The 24,248-nt window shown below is 36.3% G+C and overlaps 1 pseudogene; it reads left to right on the top strand.

Annotated features, from left to right (window-relative positions):
* The first annotated feature begins 19,833 nt into the window (after positions 1–19,833).
* LOC117066043 lies at positions 19,834–21,305 on the top strand (annotated as a pseudogene).
* The last annotated feature ends 2,943 nt before the right edge of the window (positions 21,306–24,248 follow it).

The raw sequence follows: 24,248 nt of genomic DNA, 5'->3' as shown, positions 1-24,248 counted from the left end.
TGGAATTTAGTACAGTAGTTACCTTTCAGGGCAGAGTAGAAACAAATAGAAGGAACCGGACAATAGTATTCAGGGATATGTAACAGCAACATCAAAACTAAGAGGAGACACTGAATAGCACTGTGTGCCAGATGCTGTTTCAAATGCTTCACATATAGTAACTTATTTAATGCTTATAATAATCTTATACAACAAGTGCCAGTATGCTATCACCCCCATCATGCAGATAAAGCAAGTAAAAGGACCTTCCCAACAGCACACAACTATAACCCCAGATTTAACTGGAGGTTTTTAGCTCCAGAGTCTGCATGTCTTTTTTTCACATTGAGACAATCTGTGAATAATATCTAAATATTTTAATAATATGTTAGATGCTAAATAGATTTTAGCCAGAAACAAAAATACAGTATGTGCGTGAAAGCTACACAAATCCACAATAATCACAGCAATGGCCATTGTCCAAAGTGTTCTTCTTTGAGCAGAGGATGCACAATATATGAATTTATTAGGATATGTTTGTTTGCAGATTAAAAGCAAAAAACGATGTGCATTATAAATGTATTATTCATAAGGAAATTATGCATATCTTTCAATTTGATACATACATAAGTACATTTACTAATATTCTACTTAAATAATACTAATGTTCACCTTGTCTAAATTGGGAACTTCCTTCTGGGGTAGCTCTATCGAATATTTCATATAATACCATTGGTGTTTGACTCTAAACTGATACATTTTCATCGTATTTTAAATAATCCAGAAGTAGTTTTCTTTTTTCTTTCTTTTTTTTTTATTTTTTTTACAGAGTTGGTAACAGTGAGAATACCTTCTATATCCAAGGACATAAAACTTCAATGATTAAGAATTGTAGGCAAATTTCAAAAGGGAGGATATATTTTTACTACGATTTATCAGCGTGCACTGTAAGAATGCACTGGGGCAGTGGCCAGAGGGCGTTATTTCTAGGCTAGATTTAAGCCCAGTGAATTTAAAGTCACCTAGGCTAGAAACTCTCAAAAGGGAAAATTGTAAGTTAGGAACAGAAATATACTTATTATCCTTCCTTTTGTTTTATTTTCCACTCCGCCAAGTAGTCGCTTTGGTATTTTTTACTACCAATGTTGCCTATTCCTGAATCTTATCACCAGCGCAGTATTCTTCTGTCAAGGAGGATTTCTGAGGTTTTAGTTCATACCACTGAATAATGAATAGTGCAATTTTCTGTATCGGGGGCAGGATTGAAGAACAGCTTTAAGGGAGACATGTTCAGAGATGCTGAACCATGTACAGGTGTAGGGTATGCAATTGACAACATCTAGCAGGCTGTTGGATATGTGGGCCTACATCTTGTGAGAAAAACATCAAACATAAGGCTCTGAATTTTGGCAACCATGTTTAAACGCAAGTGAGAGCTAATAAGGCATGCAATAAGGCTGCAAACAGATCCAGCACAAAGGAGGTAATAGCAATATTATCACCTAGAATACTGACTCAGTCAAAAAGGTCAATGACTTCCAGCTGTGCACATGTCAGGGAACCACTTACTTCTAGAAACATTGATTACCTTATTTTGGGAGATATAAGGAGGGGGATGGTAGGAATGATACCATCTCTGATCACACATAGGGCTGTGTGCATACATGTATAGTTGCCAGGGTCAATTAAGATAACATAGGTGAAAGTACCTTGTAAATTATTAACTAAATTCTAAATTGTAACCAAAGTGTAATGCAAGCAAGAGGTTTTACTGTAATTCTTACAGAATGTAGATTATAAGCAAACTATCAACTTCGTAAAAACTCTGAGGATTTATGAATTCTTTGGGCAACATATGTGTATTAGTTTGCTCTCATGCTGCTATGCAGAAATACCCCAAACTGGGTGATATATAAAGGAAAGAAGTTTAATTGACTCACAGATCCACATGTCTGGGGAGGCCTCATGAAACTTATAATCATGGTGGAAGGCACCTCTTCACAGAGCTGCAGGAGAGAGAGTAAGTGCCGAGTGAAGGAGAAAACTCCTTATAAAATAATCAGATCTCATGAGAACATACTTATTATCATGAGAACAACACCGGGGAAACTGCCCCCATGATCCAATCACCTTCGTCTGGCCCTTCCCTTGACACATGGGAATTACTACAATTCAAGGTGAGATTTGGGTGAGAACACAGCCCAATCATATCAATATGTTTATTTTTGTATTTACTGGAGAATGCTGAAGTTATCTTTACCTTCTCATTTCCATTTCATTCACAGAACCTTAAAGTTGAAATGAAAATGGAACTTCAGGATTACATCATCTGAGCACTTAGTTTAATACAAACCCAAATCACAAATTTAGTTTAGATTATTGATACAGTTAGAATTCAGGTCTTCTAATTTTCAGTTTAGTGCTAAAATGAGTCAACTGATTGGGAGTAGAGCCAGTTCTTCAGAATGTTTTCCATTCCTGACCAATTGATTCAATAAACTCATCAAATATTATCTATATCTTTGATAATTTGTAGTATATTTTTATTTTGTAAAGTTACTTTAATGGAAGAGATATGTAATTCCCTATATTTGAGATAAAATACCAATTTACTTGAAGACCTGCACATTAAAATACTTGAACAATATTATGGAAGTCCACATTAATTATGAAAGATAACCCCAATAGACAAAGCATTCATACTTTTTTTACTAATTTAGCCTTGTATTTGTTTATTTATTTAATAAATATTTATTGATCACCTGTTATATGTAAGGCACACTTCTAGATCTTTGACAACAAATACTCTGTAGATAAGAGATTAACAAAATATAAGTGAAAAAAACAGATTAGGAAATTTCAGACATTAATAAATGCTCTGAAGATAATCAATCAGTCTTTTGAGTTGAGGCATGAATAATGAGGAATCAGCCATTACATGATCTGGTGGGGAAGGAAGATGAGTGAGTCCAGGCAGAGGAAACAGAGATGCAAAGATTTAGATATCGTATATGCAGTGGAGTTAGGTTTCTCACTCATGTATTGTAAAAAAGCCTGACCTATTAAAGCACAACCTTCTCATCTGTGCATATGATATGTGGGGCCTGGTTAAAATTTGAAAGTTGTAGCTTATTTATCTATAAGTTACATATTTAAAATTAAATTGATTTAAGCTAAATTTCTTTTAAAAATTAGTTTTTATCCAAGCTGTTTAAACTATGGTAATATGTAATATAATGAGGAAGAAAATACGTAAACATGGGAAAGTATTGGTGAACAACAGAGGGCAAGTTTGGTTGATGGATATGTAAGTTTTTGATTAATCGGTAGGAGAGGGAGATACCTGTTATTTTGTTTTGTTTTGTTTAAATTTATGTTAATAGAAAGAGAAATCCAGTGATTCTTCAACTTTGGCGTGGATCAGAATCACAAAGAAAGTGGTAAAAATTGAGGCCCTTGTTTTATCCTAAATTAACAGGCTTTGGTCCCTGGATGTTTCATGCATTTCATTGTGGTTTTAATTGTACCAAAGTTTGGCAATAGACAGATAACTATTGTCAACTGAAATAAGAGTAACAGTTCTGGTGGAAGATATAAATTACAGATGACATGTCTGATCTGCTGTTTCAGAAGAAGAGATGCTCATGATAGATGATTGGTAAGATGAGAGTAGTTATTGAAAACAGAAGCCTGTAAATTAGTAAATTCCACACACTGTTAACACTGAATCCCACATTTGCTAAGATCATGTGTTAAAATATTAAATAACAAAAAGTCAGTGAGGCCATGAATCACACTTCCCTGGACTTTTAAATACTAGTCATGGTTTCTGGCCAACATTATTAGTCAATCCTGAGTCATTTGATGAAGTCAGATTGTCTTTTTCCTGTATCCAGCACATTTTGCTCATCTACATCCTAACTTTCAGATTTTATTTTCTTTTTCTACTGAGACATACTGTTTTTGTAAAACATTTTTTTTTTCTTTGAGACGGAGTTTCGCTCTTGTTGCCCAGACTGGAGTGCAATGGCTCCATCTTGGCTCACTGCAGCCCCTGCCTCCTGGGTTCAAGTGATTCTGCTGCCTCAGCCTCCAGAGTATCTGGGATTACAGGTGTCCGTCATCACACCCAGCTAATTTTTTGTATTTTTCATAGAGACGGGGTTTCGTCATGTTGGCCAGGCTGTTCTCAAAATGCTGGCCTCGGGTGATGCACCTCATCTCGGCCTCCTAAAATGCTGGGATTACAGACATGAGCCACCATGCCTGGCTTTTTAAAAACATTTTTCTCGTTACTAACAATAATTGAATTTGTAGGGTATGGGATTCACAATTAAAATTTAGTGGTGGATATTGAAGATGAAGACTACTGTTACAATAACTACAACCAACCAACCTCTTGTATGTATTACGTATTGGGTTAGGCATAGGAGATGTGTGGAAGAGAAGTGGTTCATTCCCTTACTGAGTTTACTTTCTAGTAATAATTTACAGTGAATATGAAATAACCATACTTATATAGCTCTTTTTTAACCTCCCTATTTATCTAGCTATCTTTGAATGAATGAATACATAAATGTAAAAATTACTATAATGATTAAATTGTTCTCAGGCACATCATGACCTTGCATATCAATTTTTGTAATAGAATAGTTATTGCAAATCCAGGTATTTTCCTTGAAATTATATGCCAAAATAACTTTGTATCTGTGTTTGACTTGGCTATGATCTGTGAATAGATACATAGGATGTGTCAGATATGCTCTTAGTGTTTTCTGGGTTCATAAGTCAAGTACTATATTCAGTTTTACATCTTGCATTAATTGATCATAAAGATGAATTTCCAGCATTAGAGAGAACCAACGCCATATAAAATATAGTGTATAAAGGAATAACAATTTTGTTAAATATATTTATATTTAATAATATGTCATTTTTATGTCTTTTTCATATGGACTTTCATTAAAATTTAACAGCCACTTTTGTTCGACTGTTGGAGCATCAGTTGAAATTAGGGAGAACAAAGCTGTTTGTGTAAAAGATGGTGGAGATAATTATTTAATGTTTGGGGACATTACTATGTTCTGAATAACTGAAAACTGTGCCAAGTGTTACACTGAGAAGTAAATCCAAGATAGCTATGAATCACTAATTGAAGGAAGGCTAATAGAAACGTACATTTTGCACTAAATTTCTGAAACATTTGGTGAACAGAGAACAGCCAGTCCTTGTATTTTTCCCCTCAGCAATATGTTCCTGAAATGAACTTCAAATACCAAGATGTGATAAACAAATCATTTTGTCCCCATAAAGTTTAAGTTAATATAAATACGTAGTTGTTTCCCATCCAAATTGGCATCCATAAGTTAAAATGCTCATTTCAGCTACTTTCAGCTTAGTAGTATGAGACATTTTGGAAGTTGGAAAATAAAAGTTGAAGAAAAGGAGATGAAGTATTGAAAAAAAGAGGAACTTGTTTTACAGACTGGCTACATTCAGGATAATTTTATTTACAGTATTTCAACTACATATTTACGGCAATAAATGGATTTACAGACTAGTAATACAACTTCAACTGTGAAATTACAAACATGCTCTTTTAAAAAATATTATCTAGACTCTAATTTCTGTGATATTAATTTTTTCAGGTCATTGTTTTATTGATCAATCCAAGCAAGTTATTTTTATAGCTAGGCTTATTTTAGTGCAAGGTTACTCTTCCTCAGTTGATCAAGCTCAAATATTCTATTTTATGTAGTGGCAGGAGGCGTCCAAAAAAGAATAATATTCCACCTTCCAAAAACCTAGTTGATTTTATATTACTTTGGTTTACAATTTAATAAATGACCTACATGCAAAGCATTTGTAAGAGACTGCATTTAGGTAAGGGAGAGTTTGGAGATTATAAACAAACTGCATTAACGGGAGGCTGGAGTCACTTAGAGAGAAAAGGAAAGCAGTAGATCAAGTTTAAATGGGCAACATTAATGGGAGTTATGGGTGCACATCTCAAAATGAATATACCCCAAAGAATTTATGGAACACGTCTCATAATTGGAAAAAGACAGATTTTACAATTATCTTCAGGACAAGCCGCCAATAGAATAAAATACATAGCTTTAATGTCAAGAGAAATGTACAAGATGAAAGGGAGACTTGGTTGAAATAGAGAAAGAAAAGAGGAGAAAACATACAGCCTGTGCATTAGAACAGACCTGCAAATAGGCCCTGACTGGAGTGTAATACTCTGAGCAAATAGAGATGCCATACTAAAATTAAAAGTGTTTAATTGCTATTGAAAACAACCTGCAAATATTGTTTTTAGAGTAAGACAACAGTAATTTAATTTGCATTCTTGTCACATAAATAAGTATATTAGATCTTTTGAATTCTTACTAGTTGGAATGAATTTTAGAGATTAAGCTTTATCTTTGTTTATGTTGAATTTCTTAAAAATTACTAAGGAGTATTTGATGAGGAAAGAAAAATCTCTGTAATGCAGTGTTTAGCAATTTCAACTGTGTAATCAGTTTTATATTAAATATTTGCTTATTTTGTGAAAGATAATCACAATAATTAAAAGATCCAGATTTTACATGTTTTTTAATCATAGGATATATCAAGTTGTAATTCCATGTGTCATCGTATGATTCATACCAATATAGATATACTAGGTGTATAAGGTTTATATTTTTAAAAATTTTCTCTCTTTTATTTGCTTTCATTTTTGAGGCTCATGATCTTTAGATTCAGTCACTTAAAAGAGAGAAAGAGGGCATATTTAATGAGATGGCCTATTTTGCTACCTGAAGACTAATGTGACTGCATTCCCTACCACTGTTAAGTCAAATTATCATGTAGGTACATTATCCAAAAGGGGTCTCATCTTTTAAAACATATTTTATTTTATAATCATCTCAGATTTACAGAAAATTGTCAAGATAGTACAAAGCACCAGCCTCGGGTTTCTATATATCAACGTCTTACATTAGTATGCTGCCTTTGTCTTAAGTAAACAAAGCATCAGCCCACATACACCAGCCTCAGGTTTCTATATATCAACGTCTTACATTCGTATGCTGCCTTTGTCTTAAGTAATGAAACATGTGGTAAATTTGAGGATTCTGTTAGCATCTCAAGTGATGTTGACTTATAGTGGATTAGAACCCAAAGGAGAGGCTTACATTACACATACAAATTTGTTAGTCATTACAAAAAAAGATAGGTAATACTAGGAGATGAGATAAAATACTCTAGGGTGTAAGTTACATACCGAAGAGAAATGTGAGTATGTATGGAAAGGAAAAAAGAACTGAGAACCACATCTTCAGGTGCTCCAACACTGAAACGCCAGGAAGAGAAAGAGGAAGACTAAAAATAAGTGACAGTGAAGCAGGAGAATCACGTGAGGGGGATGTTCCGGAGGTCTAGTGGAAAAGTGTTCTAAGGAGGAAGTGGACAAATAGGTTAAATGCATTAAAAGAAGGCTAAGGATTGACATTCAAATTTGTCAGTATTTGTCAGACTAGCAGTCTTTGATTACCTCAACGTAACTGCTTTCATGAAATGACATGGACATAATTCTCTACAAAAAAGGAAAGTGAAGAAGTGAAAGCAAGAATAGAGAACAACATTACAGGTTTAGCTTGAGGAGCCATGGGCTTCAAAATCTTGATGGATTACGACACCAAGCATTGATTTTTATGCTCCCTTGTTTGAAGATTGGCTATGTTTGACTGATCGCCACTGGGTTTGTCTTGACCTGATGACACTTCAGGCTTATAGTTGAGTCCAGTTTTATTCCTCGTGTCTTCATTCTAGGGCACAGGCTGAAGGGCCAGCAGTTACATGTCTTATGTGCTTCTCATACACATTGTAGGAATTCAAGAGAGCAGAAAAAATAACAGAAGTGATCATCAAGCCTCTGCTGATGTCACATCCAATGACATTCCATCAGGCAATCAATCATGCAGCCAAGCCCAATATGAACAGGGCTGGGAAATATATGCCACAAAATCTAGAGAAACATATGAAAGACTTATATGAAAAATATAATCGAATCTAACACAGGGCTGTTACATCAGGTGAATTATGTTTTAAAGATAGTATAATGGCATGGTCGTAGCCTATGAGAGTGATCTTACAGAGAAAAGTAAAAATTACAATGCAAGAGAAAAAGGGGATAATTGCAGGGGCAGGGCTTATTCAGGGCAGTAAAAAGAAATGTGGTCCAGAATATAAAGGACTGTGTTTGGGTGGGAGCAGGAGCAGTTAACACACTGTGACAGGAGAGAAGACAGAGAGCGTAGGTACCAGCAGATTAGTAGATTTGTCAGTAAGCTGATAGCATCATTCTTACCTAATTAAACCCCTTACATTTCTTTTTATCTATTTTATTGACTGGATATTTGTTTCTCCTGCTCATAAATAATGTTTTTTCCCAAAAATATGTATTGTGGAAATTCTCTTAACAGTTTATTGTATGGATATTACTCATGTCGCAACTTCAACCGTTGACCTGTACAAATTAATCCCAAACTAGTACCTCAGGCCCAGATCTGCCTCATTTATGTTCTACCCTTGCAGGTCATATTGCTCAGTAGCTTCAATGGCAAATTTTACTAAATCTACAAATAGCATATGAAAATTAATTAATAAATATATCTTTGTCTCTTCTATTCATGTTTAACATAATATGACTTCAAATTTACTAGTCTACATGGCCTAAAATTTCAAGTTTACATTATTCCTCCTATTCTTTAACATGATATTTAGTATGTGATTTAGATTTGTTAATTTTTAACGTTGTGTTTTAAGTATTACAATTTCCTGTCTATTCCATTTCTGTACATTAGTTTGGCAACTTATTATAATTATGTATATTTATAATTTAACCTTATAGAATAAATGGTCCTTGAGTAAAATATTATGTATATACACACATATATACATATACATGTATGTATTTATTGCATATAGTAAAATTGTATACACACATATATATGTGTGAATATATAATATGGATATATTTGGTAGGTATATAGACACATATATGTGTGGAGATATATATAAAAAATATGCATATGTTTGGTGGATGAATATATATATATAAATCTCTATTATATATGTAACACTATATATATGTGGATTTATATATGTATGCCATATATATATATCCACAAAAAAGTTAGCTATAAAATGTTTTAGTATATACCTATTGAATGTTCATTGATAGAAAAGTAATGTGCCATTCCAGGTCCATATTAATCTAGGTCTCAGCAGAAAATGGTTAGTAAAGAGAAACAGATAATTGGTAAGTTTAATAAAGGGAGAGTTGTTAGCTGTTATAAAGGTACGTGTAGAGGTAAGGTCAGCCAACACATACTAGTGCAGTGTTAGTGACTTGCAGTAAGGGAGCTGCTATCACCACTTGGTCTAATGAGGCAAACAATTTAGCTGCCAGCATATCCTAGACACTGTAGCTGTAGCATAGGCTGTTGAACAGGAGGGTTGGCCTTTCTTTGTCCAAGTGACACAGCTAGCCCTTGATGAAATTAAATGAAAGACCCAGGAACGTGAATAGTTTATTCTCACTCTCGTCTTCTATATTAGTCCATTTTGTGCTGCTATAAAAGAATGCCAGGGACTGGGTAATTATAAAGAACAGAGGTTTATTCTTACGGTGTTTAAGGCTGGGAAGGCCAAGGTCGAGGTGACTGGATCTAGTGAGAACCTTCTGTCTGTACCTCGCCATAGTGGAAAGTGAAAGGGCAAGTGAGTACCCCATCATACTCCCGTATAACTAACCCACTCCTGCAATAACAGCATTAATCTGTTCATGAGAACAAAGCCCTCACGATCTAATTACCTTTTAAAAGTCCACTTCTATGCCGGGCACATTGGCTCACGACTGTAATCCCAGCACTTTGAGAGGCCAAGACAGGCAGATCGCCTGAGGTCAGGAGTTCGAGACCAACCTGGCCAACATGGTGAAACCCTGTCTCTATTAAAAATACAAACATTAGCCAGGCATGGTATAATCTCAGCTACTTGGAAGGCTAAGATGGGAGAATCACTTGAACTCGGGAGGCAGAGGTTGCAGTGAGCCGAGACCTCACCATTGTACTCCAGCCTGAGCAAGAAGAGCAAAACTCTGTCTTCTCAAAAAAAAAAAAAAAAAAAAAAAAAAAAGTCCGTCTCTAAACTCTGTTGCTTTGGGGATTATGTTTCCACTTCAAACCATTGCATTCTGTTAGCGCCTTCCAGAGCCTCAAAATGGAAAAACGCAGTGGAATTCGGTGAATCTATAACCCCGTTGATACAGTCAAAAATAGATTTCAAATCAAGATTAAAAATTGTGAAAACTGGTGTGAAGGAGAAAATGAGAAAATGAGAAAAATTCAGCAGAGCAAGTTTCAAAATGTTTATTTATTCATCTTTATGTAATTATAGGATATCACTTGATTTTCAATATTTTTTCTAAATCCCCATATCTCTTTTGTACAAATATTTTACTTCAAGTTTTTTTATTTATTTTATTTTATTTTTATTATTATACTTTAAGTTCTAGGGTACATGTGCATAACGTGCAGGTTTGTTACATATGTATACTTGTGCCATGTTGGTGTGCTGCACCCATCAACTCATCAGCACCCATCAACTCGTCATTTACATCAGGTATAACTCCCAATGCAATCCCTCCCCCCTCCCCTCTCCCCATAATAGGCCCCGGTGTGTGATGTTCCCCTTCCTGAGTCCAAGTGATCTCATTGTTCAGTTCCCACCTATGAGTGAGAACATGCGATGTTTGGTTTTCTGTTCTTGTGATAGTTTGCTGAGAATGATGGTTTCCAGCTGCATCCATGTCCCTACAAAGGACCCAAACTCATCCTTTTTTATGGCTGCATAGTATTCCATGGCGTATATGTGCCACATTTTCTTAATCCAGTCTGTCACTGATGGACATTTGGGTTGATTCCAAATCTTTGCTACTGTGAATAGTGCCACAATAGCCATACGTGTGCATGTGTCTTTATAGCAGCATGATTTATAATCCTTTGGGTATATACCCAGTAATGGGATGGCTGGGTCATATGGTACTTCTAGTTCTAGATCCTTGAGGAATCGCCATACTGTTTTCCATAATGATTGAACTAGTTTACAATCCCACCAACAGTGTAAAAGTGTTCCTATTTCTCCACATCCTCTCCAGCACCTGTTGTTTCCTGACTTTTTAATGATACTTCAAGTTTTAAAGTAAATAATTCTGAAGGCAATTTTGAAAGAATGACCTGGAAAACATAAAGCTGCAAAAAAGTAAAAAAGTAGTTCTGCAAACAACAAAATCAAACTTTGAAAAAAAAAATGAGTAAAAATGTCACTAGACAGGTTTAAGAGCAGATTATTCCTGGTTGACAAGACAGTTGGTAAACTGAAAGATACTTCAGAAAAAAGTATCAAAAATGAGCACAGAGAAACAAAAACATTGAATGTTGACAAAGTTAAGAGACATAGAGATTAGAATGAGAATATATATCGTGATTTGAGGAGGGAGGGGATTTTCTCGCTGAAGATTAGAAGAGGGAAGAATAAAGCACAGGCAGTGTTTAATATACTATCACTAAGAATTGTCGTGAAATGTTTAAAGATACAGATACATAGATTTATGAAGCTCCACAAATCTCAAACAGTATAGATAAAAAAAGGAGCCCTATGCCTAAAGAAATCATTGTGAAACTGCAGAAAATCAAAGACAAAAGGAAAATCTTTTAAGTAGCAAGAAAAGAGAATTTCTTCAAGCAAGTGGCGGTTACAATGATCTTTTACATCCCAGCAGCAACAATGGAAGATATGGTGGAATTAAATAGACAGGGTGCTGGAAGAAAATATTCTCCAATGTGGAATTCCATACATGTCAAACTCTTTCAAAAATAACAATGTTACTTTCAGAAAAAAATAACAGAAGCATACTCTACCAGAAGATTCTAATTTTTGAAAATATTTTAGACAAGTAAAATACTGAATAGGAGAGAGATCTAAGAAGTCTAAAGGAAGTGAGTGATAAATGTAACTGAATTGAAAGCTAGCTTATTAAACAGTAATAATTTATTCATAATTTCTTACAAGTTTTTTTTAGTAGTTCTTTTTTAAAAGATAAATATTGTGACAGTGTATTGTAAGGCAAAGGAGTGAAATAAATTGTGTTAAAGAGTTCAAAGTACTTTGTGATGTCTGTCAAAAGGGTAAAAATGATGACGACCAGTAAGCTATGATAAGTTCAGTATATGTATTTTATTTTTAGGTTACCTATTTCAAAAGATAGTAAGAGCCCATAACTTATAGAGAAAGAAAGGATGGAATGGCAAAAAGTAATCAGAACATAAAAGAAGGAAGAAATGAGCTAAGAGAAATACCACAGCCAGAACAGAAAACCAAAGTGAGATGACCTGCCATTACTATTTCTAGAAATATATGCTAAATAATTCAATGTGCATATTTACAGAAATATCAATTACAGCATTGTTTGTAACATACAAAAAATTCAAAACAACTCAAATGCTAATCCATAATAATATATGTAGTGAAATTGTGGTATATTTTTTTAAATGGCAAACAATACAAATGAATAAATTACAGTTTCACTAAATAAAACTCTTAAACACACACACACACACACACACACACATACACACACATACAGAGAATTAAAAAAAAAAAAAAAATCCAGCTGGGAGCGGTGGCTCACGCCTGTAATCCCAGCACTTCGGGAGGCCAAGGTGGGTGGATCACCTGAGGTCAGGAGTTTGAGACCAGCCTGATCAACATGGTGAAACCCCGTCTCTACTAAAAATACAAAAATTAGCTGGGTGTGGTGGTGCATGCCTGTAATACCAGCTACTTGGGAGGCTGAGGCAGGAGAATCCCTTGAACCCAGGAGGTAGAGGTTATAGTGAGCCGAGATCATGCCACCGCACTCCAGCCTGGCAGCAGAGGGAGACTCCATCTCAAAAAATAATAAATAAATAAATAAATAAATAAGTTCTGCAAACAATATAGATGATTCCCCTTTAAAAAAATCGAAAAATAAACAATCAAAAAAAGCAATCAGGTAATAGTTTGATGTATACATTAGTGCAGAACCAGGGGGAAAAAGTAAATACTAAGATTCACTTTATTCAGCAAGAGGCAATTCTGATTGAGAAGAGATACATTTATTTCTTTCATAGGAGCTAATCATATTTTATTTCATGAATAATAAGTTACCTATGGTGTTTGATTTACTATATTTGTTAAATTTCACAGTGAAGATACTATATTATCTTTATTGATTTCATTTTAAGAAGAAAGCCTGTGAAAAGCTTTAGGAAACTGCCGGGCGCGGTGGCTCTCGCCTGTAACTTTGGGAGCACTTTGGGAGGCCGAGGTGGGTGGATCACGAGGTCAGGATATCGAGACCCTCCTGGCTAACACTGTGAAACCCCGTCTCTACTAAAAATACAAATAATTAGCCAGGTGCGGTGGTGGGTGCCTGTAGTCCCAGCTACTCGGGAGGCTGAGGCAGGAGAATGGCGTGAACCTGGGAGGCGGAGCTTGCAGTGAGCTGAGATCCGGCCACTGCACTCCAGCCTGGACGACAGAGCGAGACTCCGTCTCAAAAGAAAAAAAAAGCTTTCGGAAACTACGGATGAGTGTACTTTCTTAATAATCTCTATTCCGGATTAAATATCCCCCAGATCTGTGACTTTTATTCTCCTTCCGAAATCCCATCTTCATCCTCATGTTCCTTTTTGCTCTGACGTTTGTTTTATATTATCTCTTAAAAGCCACGACATTCCAAGGCAAACAACCTCTAAATGTGTTACAAACGGAACATATCTAAATTGATTAAGATGGTTCCCTTCCATTAAAGGAGTATATTATTTCATTATTTTATCTTAGCAGATTCACCATAGTTGTTAACTTACCTTAGGCATGTGGTCAATAAAAATCTATCAATTTCTAAATTGGTTATCCTTTCTGTATGTAAATAACTGAATTTTAAAATATAAATGATTTTAAACTTGTCTTCTTGGTGTCTGCTAATCACGCCTATTAACAGCATTTGAAAACTTAATTTGACCCATTTTGTGTTTGTTATTTTTCCTAGTTTGAAATTATCTTCATATCTGATATACATAGTTTCTATGTCTTCACTGGTGTGACTGGTCAACACGTTGCTGACTAGGTATAGAACAGTCCTTAAAGATAGCTATAGAGAAATCCTTCTAAGTTGAACACTTTGGTAAGAACCCCTTTTCCATTTACCAAACTCTCAAGATTCTCCTAGAGAGGATGCCATTGGTACTCTGTGTAGATGAGTGCCCTGAAGTTTCTGTTACTATTTCTGTGTACCTCTCTGCTTGCTTCAAAGTGCGTTTTTCTCTCTGCTGGCCCAGTTGTTACTCTCCTATGGTAGATGACCCTTTAGCGGCAGGAACTTCTTTGCCTGTATAGACAGCTAGAAACACGTGAGAGTGTATATCAATCCCCCTATAGTGCTGGCCAAAATCCATAACCACATTCAAAAGTACAAATCCCCAACTTCTTTGCTTCTAGTCTGACAAATTCAGGTGACATTTTGACCATCCCATCTTTCATGAAAACATGATGCAATTGCAGTAGCCTTTTTTGAACACAGGATTCACAGGTATGCTCAGTAATTCTTTTGTCTAATGTGTTACATAGTAATTATACCTACAAAGAAATGATATTGATAATTAAGGAAATGCAAATTAAAACACGACATGGTTTGACAATAATGTTTCTCTCTAATATATAAATTTTAGAAATTGATTATGACAAATAATACTAAAGAAGTTGGGCAATGGAGGCTCACATGCACTCCTGTGGGAACAATTCAGGATTATTCGGTAAAGTTGAAGTAATAGATCCCATGCTATCCAGTAATGGAATTACTCATACATTCACTAGGAAGCATATACAAGAAAGTTTACAGCATTATTTTAAGTGGGAGAAAAAAAAGTAGAAATGACCAAAATGACCATTAACATAAGAATGGATGAATTAATTTTGACATATTCATAAATGAATTATTGCTGCATATGTCATTGTGGATACATTGCAACAGGCAGTTGATGAAAAGAGAGGCAAAAAAAGCATACATGAAATATTATGTCATCTATATTAAGGTGAATTCATATGGTTATAAATAATGAATTTAGGAAAATGTACATACAGGATAAAATAATATAGAACATCAACACTGAGCTAATGATGGTGAGGGCATGGTGTTCTTTGGGAGCAATGGGAGGATTATACAGGATGCTCCTAAAGTCTGACATATGAGGGTATTTGATTTGGGGCCAAAGGGTAGACAAATATATTGGTTTTTTTAATCTTTAATCTGCACATATATACTACCTCTACCCTTACTCTTATAAAATGTGCTGTGAGTTACAATGTTCTCAGAAAGATTATCATCAAAAGATAGGTGAGTTCAGGAGATAAAAGGTCTTGTTAGAACTCTTCCTTTGCCCCTATTTTTTCATAGAAATGTCTTCAGGCTGTAATTTTGTTTTTAAATCAGGATTTGGTGAGGAAAGTAAAAAATGTGGTCAGGCAAAGCAAAGAAACTTAAAAGCTGTGAGGCAAAAGCATCAGGTAACATATAAAGGAAAACCTATCAGATTAAGAGCCTGGCTACCTTCACAGGCTAGCATTGAGTGTCTGCAGTTTTTCCAGGTGCATATGTGAGCTCTCAGTGGATCTTTTATTCTGGAGTCTGGAGGATGGTGGCCCTCTTCTCACAGTTCCACTAAGCAGGGTCCCAGTAGGGACTCTATATGGGGCCCTGACCCCACATTTTCCTTCTGCATTGGCCTAGCAAGCCTCAAACCTTGGCAGCTTCCATGTGGTTTTGAGCCTGCCAGTGCAGAAAAGTCACGAATTGAGCTTTGGGAACATCTGCCTAGATTTAAGAGGATGTATGGAAACCCCTGCAGCAAACTTCTGCCTGGGCTTTCAGACGTTTCCATACATCCTCTGAAATCTTGGCAGAGGTTCCCAAAGCTGCCAAGGCTTGAGGCTTGCACTCTCTGAAGCCACAACCCGAGCTCTAATTGGCCCCTTTCAGTCATGGCTGGAGCAGTTGGGACTCAGGACATTTAGTCTGTAGACTGCACACAGCACAGAGACCCTGGGCCTGGCCCACAAAACCACTTATTCCTCTTAGGCCTTCAGGCCTGTGATGGGAGGGGCTGCGGTGAAGACCTCTGACATGCTCTGGAGATGTTTTCCCCATTGTCTTGGAGATTCATATTCGGCTCCTTGTGACTTATGCAAATTTCTGCAGCAGGCTTAAATTTCTCTCCAGGAAATGGGATTTCTTTTACTATTGCATTGTCCGACTGCAAATTTTCTAAAGTTTTATAAAGTCTGGTTCTTTGATAAAACCAAATGCCTTTAACAGCACCCAAGTCACCTCTTAATTGCTCTGCTGCTTAGAAATTTATTCCACCTGATATCCTAAACCATCTCTCTCAAGTCCAAGTCCCACAAATCTCTAGGCCATGAGCAAAATGCTGCCAGTCTCTTTGCTAAAACATAGCAAGAGCCACATTTGCTCCAGTTTCCAACAACTTCCTTATTTCCATCTGAGACCACCTCAGCCTGGACTTTATTGTTCATATGACTATTAACATTTTGGGCAAAACCATTCAACAAGTCTCTAGCAAGTTCCAAGCTTTCCCACATTTTCCTATCTTCTTCTGAGCCCTCTAAACGGTTCCATCCTCTGCCTGTTACCCAGTTCCAAAGTTGTTTCCATGTTTTTGGATATATTTTCAGCAGTGCCCCACTCTACTGGTATCGATTTACTGTATTAGTCCATTTTCATGCTGCTGATAAAGACATAACTGAGACTGGGCAATTTATAAAAGAAAGAGGTTTAATGGACTTACAGTTTCACATGGCTGGAGAAGCCTCAGTCATGGCAGAAAGCAAGAAGCAAGTCACGTCTTACATGGATGGCAGCAGACCAAGAGAAACTTGTGCAGAGAAACTCCCTGTATAAAACCATCAGATCTCATGAGACTTATTCACTATCACAAGAACAGCATGGGAAAGACCTACCCCATGATTCAATTACCTCTCACCAGATTCCTCCTTTAACATATGGGAATTTAAGATGAGATTTGGATGGGGAAACCACCAAACCATATCAATAGGCCATAAAACAAGTCTCAATTAATTTAAGAAAATTGAAATTATATCAAATACTCTCTCAGACCACAGTGGAATAAAATTGCAAATCAACTACAAAAGGAATCCTTGAAACTATGTAAATACATGAAATTCAATAATCTGCTCCTGAGTGATTATCACGTCAACAATGAAATCAAGATGAAAATTAATTAAAAATTATTTGAACTGAATGATAATAGTGACCCAACCTATTAAAATCTCTGGGATACAGCAAGAGTGTTGCTAAGAGGAAAGTTCATAGCCTTAAATGCCTGTATCAAAAATCTGAAAGAACACAAATCATCTAAGGTCACACTTCAAGGAACGAGAGAAACAAGAACAAACCAAGCCCAAACCCAGCAGAAGAAAAGAAATAACAAAGATCAGAGAAGAACTAAATGAAACTGAAACAAACAAAAATACAAAAGATGAATGAAACAAAAAGCTGGTTTTTTGAAAAGATACACAAAATTGAGAGAACATTGATGAGATTAACCAAGAAAAGAAGAGAGAAGATCCAAATAAGCTCGATTACAAATGAAGCAGCAGCTATTACAATGCATACCACAGAAATACAAAAGATTTTCAAGGTTACTATGAACACTGTTATGCACATAAACTAGAAAACTTAGTGGAGATGGATAAATTCCTAGAAATGTACAACCCTCCTAGATTAAACCAGGAAGAAATAGAAACTCTGAAGAGACCAATAACCAGCAGCAAGATTGAAATTGTAGTAAAAAAAAATTGCCAAGAAAGAAAAGTCCAGGACCAAATGGATTCACAGCTGAGTTATCTCAGAAATTCAAAGAATTAGTACCAATTCTACTGAACCTATTCCAAAGATAAAGAGGGAATCCTCCCTAAATCATTCTATGAAGCCAGTATCATCCTAATACCAAAACCAAGAAAGGACATAACAACAACAACAACAAAACAAACAGCCAGATGGGGCAACTCATGCCTGTAATCCCAGCACTTTGGGAGGCCGAGGCGGGCGGATCACCTGAGGTCAGGAGTTTGAGACCAGCTTGGACAACATGGTGAAACCCTGTTTCTACAAAAACAGGAAAAAAATGAGCCAGGCATGATGATGAGTGCCTGTAACCCCAGCTACTCAGGAGGCTGGGGTGGGAGAATTGCTTGAACCCGGGAGGCAGAGGTTGCAGTGAGCCAAGATTGCGCCACTGCACTCCAGCTTGGGTGACAGAGCAAGACTCCGTCTCAAAAAAACAAAAAAAACAAAAAACAAAAAACTACAGATCAATATCCCTGATGAATATAGATGTAAAAATCCTCAACAAAATATTAGCTAACTGAATCAAACATATTATCAAGAAAATCCACCATGAGCAAGTGGTTTTCACACCAGGGATGCAGGGATGGTTTAACATAGGTGAGACAATAAATGTGATACACCACATAAACAGAATTCAAAACAAAAATCACATGATCAACTTGGGCAAATTATGTATCTGGCAAAGGACTAATATTGAGAATCTACAAGGAACTCAAACAAATCAGGAAGGGTAAAACAAATAATCCTATCAAAAAGTGTGCTAAGGACATGAATAGACAATTGTCAAATGAAGATATACAAATGGCCAACAAACATATGAAAAAATGCTCAAAATCACTAATGATCAGGGAATTGTAAATAAAAACCACAATGCAATACCACCTTACTTCTGCAAGAATAGCTGTAATGAAAAAATCAAAAAATAGATGTTGTTAAGGATGTGGTGAAAAGGGAACACTTTTACACTGCTGGTGGGAATGTAAACTAGTACAATCACTATGGAAAGTAGTATGAAGATTCCTTAAAAAGCTAAAAGGAGACCTACCATTTGATCCAGCAATCCCACTACTGGGTATATACCCAGAGGAAAAGAAGGCATTATATGGAGAAGACACTTGCATACACATGTCTATAGCTATACAATTTGCAATTGCAAAAATATGAAACCAGCCCAAATGCCCATCAATCAATAAGTGGATAAAGAAAGCGTGATACATGCACACACACACACACACACACATGCACACACACACCAGGGAATACTACTCAGCCATAAAAAAGGAATGGAATAATGGCATTTGCAGCAACGTGGATGAAATTGGAAATCATTATTCTAAGCGAAGTAGCTGAGGAATGGCAAACCAGATATGATAATGTTTTCACTTATAACTGGGAGCTAAGCTCTGAGGATGCAAAAGCATAAGAAAGAAACAATGGTCTTTGGGGACCATTGGGGTGGGAAGTGGAGTAAGGGAGGTGAGAGATAAAAGACTACACATTGGGTGCAGTGTACACTGCTCCAGTGATGGGTGGACCAAAATCTCAGAAATCATCATTAAAGAATTTATCCATATAAACAAACACCACCTGTTCCCCAAAAACCTACTGAAACAAAAGTAAAGAAAAAATAAAAAAGGGAGACAAGGAGTGGCCTGGTGTGGCTTTGCCCACTCCATCAGGACCCCCTCCATCGAGCATCTGCTAAACACAGCAGAGTGCTTTATCACTCAGGAATTGGGGACCCCCTAAATGAATCCAACTGCTCCTTTGTGCGCAGCTTTTTAAAGCCTCATAGAACATATCATTATTGGACGATGCCTGGTACATTTAAGCCACCTGAGAGCATGAGAGGTACTTGGAGTGGGTGCAGGATGTCACCTGGAATCACTACTAAATGATTCAGACTTTCCTTACTTCTAAATGTGCTGTTCTTCATTTCAATATGACTTTGCACTTCTGATAAATGCAAACAGAGGCCACAATGGAGGGAAATCACTGGTGATTGGAGGATAGAAGACTGCCTTTCACAAAGGAAAGTCCCTGATTATTGTTTGAAATGCTAAGGAAGTTGCTTCAGAGGAGATTTTTTTTCTTATCCCTTTTTTTTTTTTTAAGGATTCGTCAAAGCCCGAATTTGTGTCAGACACTTGGAGCTTGTTGGAGAGAATCCTAGTAGTGATATTAATTGCACCAAAGTTTTACAGGGTGATGTAGATGAACTCCAAAAGGTAAAGTTTGAGATGCTAACAGTAAAATTTTTTTAAAGTACACGTGCCAACTATATAAACATAACCAGTGACCATACTTATTTCATCAAGAGACACAAATATATCAATATACCATAGAACCCCTTTGTAAACAAGAGGTGGAGTTTCAAACAGCATATTCTATAGCAGTTCATCACAAGATTGAAATGCTTTACAGGCTACCGAGGGCCATCTATATGCCTCAGAATTTCTTTCGCATTCACGTGGACAAAAAATCAGAGGATCCCTTTTTAGCTGGAGTGATGGGCACTGCATTCTGTTTCAGTCAAGTCTTCGTGGCGAGCTGATTGGAGACTGTGGTTTATGCATCATGGAGCCAGGTTCAGGCTGACTTCAACTGCATGAAGGACCACTAAGCAATGACTGCAGGCTGGAAATACTTGGTATAACTTTGTGGTATGGATTTTCCCATTAAATCTAACCTAGAAATTGTCAGGAAGATCAAGTTGTTAATGGGAGAAAACAACCTTGAAATGGAGAGGATGCCATTCAATAAAGGAGAAAGGTGGAGAAAGCAGTATGAGGTTTTTGGAAAACTGATGAACACAGGGAAAGTTAAAATGCTTCCTCCACTTGAAACACTTCTTTGTTCAGGGTGTGCCTATTTTGTGGTCAGCAGGGAGGATGTGGGGTATGTACTACAGAATGAAAAAAATCCAAAAGTTTATGGGGCAGGCACAAGACACACACAGCCCTGATGAGCATCTCTGGGATACCATCCAGAGTATTCCTGAAGTCCCCGGTTCACTCTCCACAAACCATAAGTATGACTTGTCTGACACGCATGCAGTTGCCAGGTTTGTCAAGTGGCAGTACTTGGAGGGTGATGTTTCCTAAAGGTGCTCCCTACCCACTGCGATGGGGACCACAATCACTTGGTGTGCATTTTCGGAGCTGGTGACTTGAACTGGATGCTGCGCAAGCACCACTTATTTGCCAATAAGCTTGACATTGACATTGACCTCTTTGCCATCCAATGTTTGGATGATCTTCTGAGACATGAGCTTTGGAGGTGTTAAAAGATTGACCATTACAGGCAATTTTATGAATAATATGAATCATATACAAAATGTACCCTCATCTGGATCCTCTTCTTTGTCAGTAAGCATAGGGAAAATGGTATGAGGTCCTATTTGGGGCAGGGACTCTAAGTCTACTTGTCAGAGAAGCTGCATGGTTTCTGCAGAGCATCATTGGCTAAAAAGGTGATATCATTAAATGTTCACCTACAGTTAATATGGGCAGGGATAAAAGTAGCTTTGAGGACAGAGCATGTAGCAAGGCATTCTGGAGACAGGGGACCAGGGTGGCTGGGGAAAAGGTCAGTGCATGAGGTCAGCCTCTTCAAAGAGCTCAGGGACTTAGCAAAATGAGAAGATTTGACCTGTGCCAAAATTATTTTGAGAATTTTTAATGTGACAATTTTCCCAGTATGAATAAACTTATAGCATCAAATGATCATGAAGATACAATTAATCTGATATATTTGTTGAAATAAAAATGTGATTTTACTCTAAATGATTTTTGTAAATAACCTATTTTCTGCCCTAACACTGTGCTGTGTAGTGTGTCTCCTTGTATTATCACAGGGTGTTTAAAATGAGTTTGATTTAAAAGCAATAAAATCAAAAGAATAAAATTAGGTGACCAATCTAGCATATATATATATATATATATAGTCAGAATATTTTCAGTCTCAATTTCCAACCATGTCACCCAAGTCTAGAATTTTCATCAGAAAAGCAATACAAATAAATAAAAGGATAGATTTCAAACATATACAAATCATAAATAATGAAAACATTTTATAAAATTATGTTGCCAATTCATCATAATACATACTAGTGAGGGAACTATTCACTATTATCACTATTATTTAGTGAAAGAAATAATATTTTAAGACTAAAAAGGCACAAATGTCACTAAATCAGAATAAAATCAATTTCTTTCCAGGTCAAATCAGTTGTTGACCTTGTAACATCTGATATGTATGAATATATTTATTTTCGTTCTTAAAATTTATTATTAAACACAGTGTCTCCTAGGGAGGTATTCACAGTAGCGTAAGGGAACCAATATTCACTAAACTCCATCTTTTGAATTAGATGAATACCATATCTATAAGTAGTATACAGAGATTGGAACACTTTAGAGATTCCAGTATTTAGAGATTCAGGTATTTAGAGATTAGGTTTGAGATTTTAATGTAATGCTAAGCAGTATAGTTTGTAGATGTGATAGAATTCATAGGCCTTTGTTATATCTCTAATTGGCCAAACCAGAGAGAAACAGAATGCATGCTGAGATAAATGTAATCACTCACAATGCAGTTTCTTGGTTAAATGATTTTATTTAAAAGACACTCACCATGGGAGAAACAAAACTATAATTTTGCTAATTGAACTCTGAACCTAAAATATACCAACAGAAGAGAAGAAACAATTCAAGACAGAAATGATCAGATCAAGTTAAATAGCAATTTAATTTCCCTTCTAGAGAAATGTATATTCAGGCAATATTTTAACCCCTATTACCCTCCCTTAACAAACAAACAAAAGATGAAGAAGAAGAAAAAGAAGGAAAACAGGAAGGAGAAAACAAGAAATAGCTAAGGTGCTTTGGCCTGCTTCTGAGCACACATGAATCCAGTGACATTAAAAAGGAGACATTCTGATTTCCCAGAAAACAGTGGAAACTAGTACATTTATTATTTCTTCTAAATTTATAGTCAGATTCCCTTTGCTGAGCCTTTGGGCATATCCATAATCTAAAACCATATTCTACAAAAGAGTGATGCTTGTTTTATGAGCAATTACACATGAAACAAATTGCTACAACATAAAAGCAATACTTGCTCAATTACTAACTTGTCCTAATATACTAAAAACACCCCCCCATACACACTTGCTTTAAAATATTAATAGTTCATATCATGGTTTAGGAAAAGATAATACAGGTTTAGATGCAATTTTATACCCCTTCTGGAACATGAGCAATTTTAAGATAAAGATGCATAAAAAGAGTCTTGAAGGAAAACACTGATACTTAGAGCTATGGCTATTGAAGTCTTTATTCTTAATATTTTAACATTTTTGCATGGTCATTCTTTACTAGAAGTGAATAGAAAGAAACTGGATATAAACCATCTAGTTAAAGAGAGATATGTAAAGATAATGAATAATAAGAGTGACAACAACACTTGAAAGACTTCAGCTTTTATAATACCAGGCCAAACAACATACTTTCATCCACTAGTTGGATTGCGTTCATACATTTAAATGTTTTTAGGCCGGGCGCGGTGGCTCAAGCCTGTAATCCCAGCACTTTGGGAGGCCGAGATGGGCGGATCACGAGGTCAGGAGATCGAGACCATCCTGGCTAATACGGTGAAACCCCGTCTCTACTAAAAAATACAAAAAAAAAAAAAAAAAAAAACTAGCCGGGCGAGGTGGCGGGCGCCTGTAGTCCCAGCTACTCGGGAGGCTGAGGCAGGAGAATGGCGTAAACCCGGGAGGCGGAGCTTGCAGTGAGCTGAGATCTGGCCACTGCAGTCCAGCCTGGGCGACAGAGCGAGACTCCATCTCAAAATAATAATAATAATAATAATAATAATAATAATAATAATTTTTAGAGTTATGTCCCTGGTGATGCCTGAACATTTGAAAGTATTTACAGAGGTTAATTTGGGACTACATTAGTGAGGCAATTTTCTAGCTATAATTTGTGTTAGTTGTTCCTTTTAGATAGTGAGGTAATCAGGTTGTCTTTGCAATAAAGAAAATTTTAGGTCTTCTTGCAAATTATACACACAGCTACATTCTTTGATGATCACGGTGTAGATGCTTCTGAAAGATAGAAAAGGAAACTTGGAGTAATAACAGTACTCCAATATGTTTCCTGTTATCTGGACATAGTTTTTAACTGTCTAATTTACCTAAATTATCTCATGATGTCGCCGCAAA

The sequence above is a fragment of the Trachypithecus francoisi genome, unplaced genomic scaffold, assembly GCF_009764315.1.
Source record: "Trachypithecus francoisi isolate TF-2019V2 unplaced genomic scaffold, Tfra_2.0 Lachesis_group2, whole genome shotgun sequence".
NCBI lineage: Eukaryota > Metazoa > Chordata > Mammalia > Primates > Cercopithecidae > Trachypithecus > Trachypithecus francoisi.
Note: the sequence above shows the minus strand (reverse complement) of the source record. Positions and strands in the feature narration are given on the sequence as shown.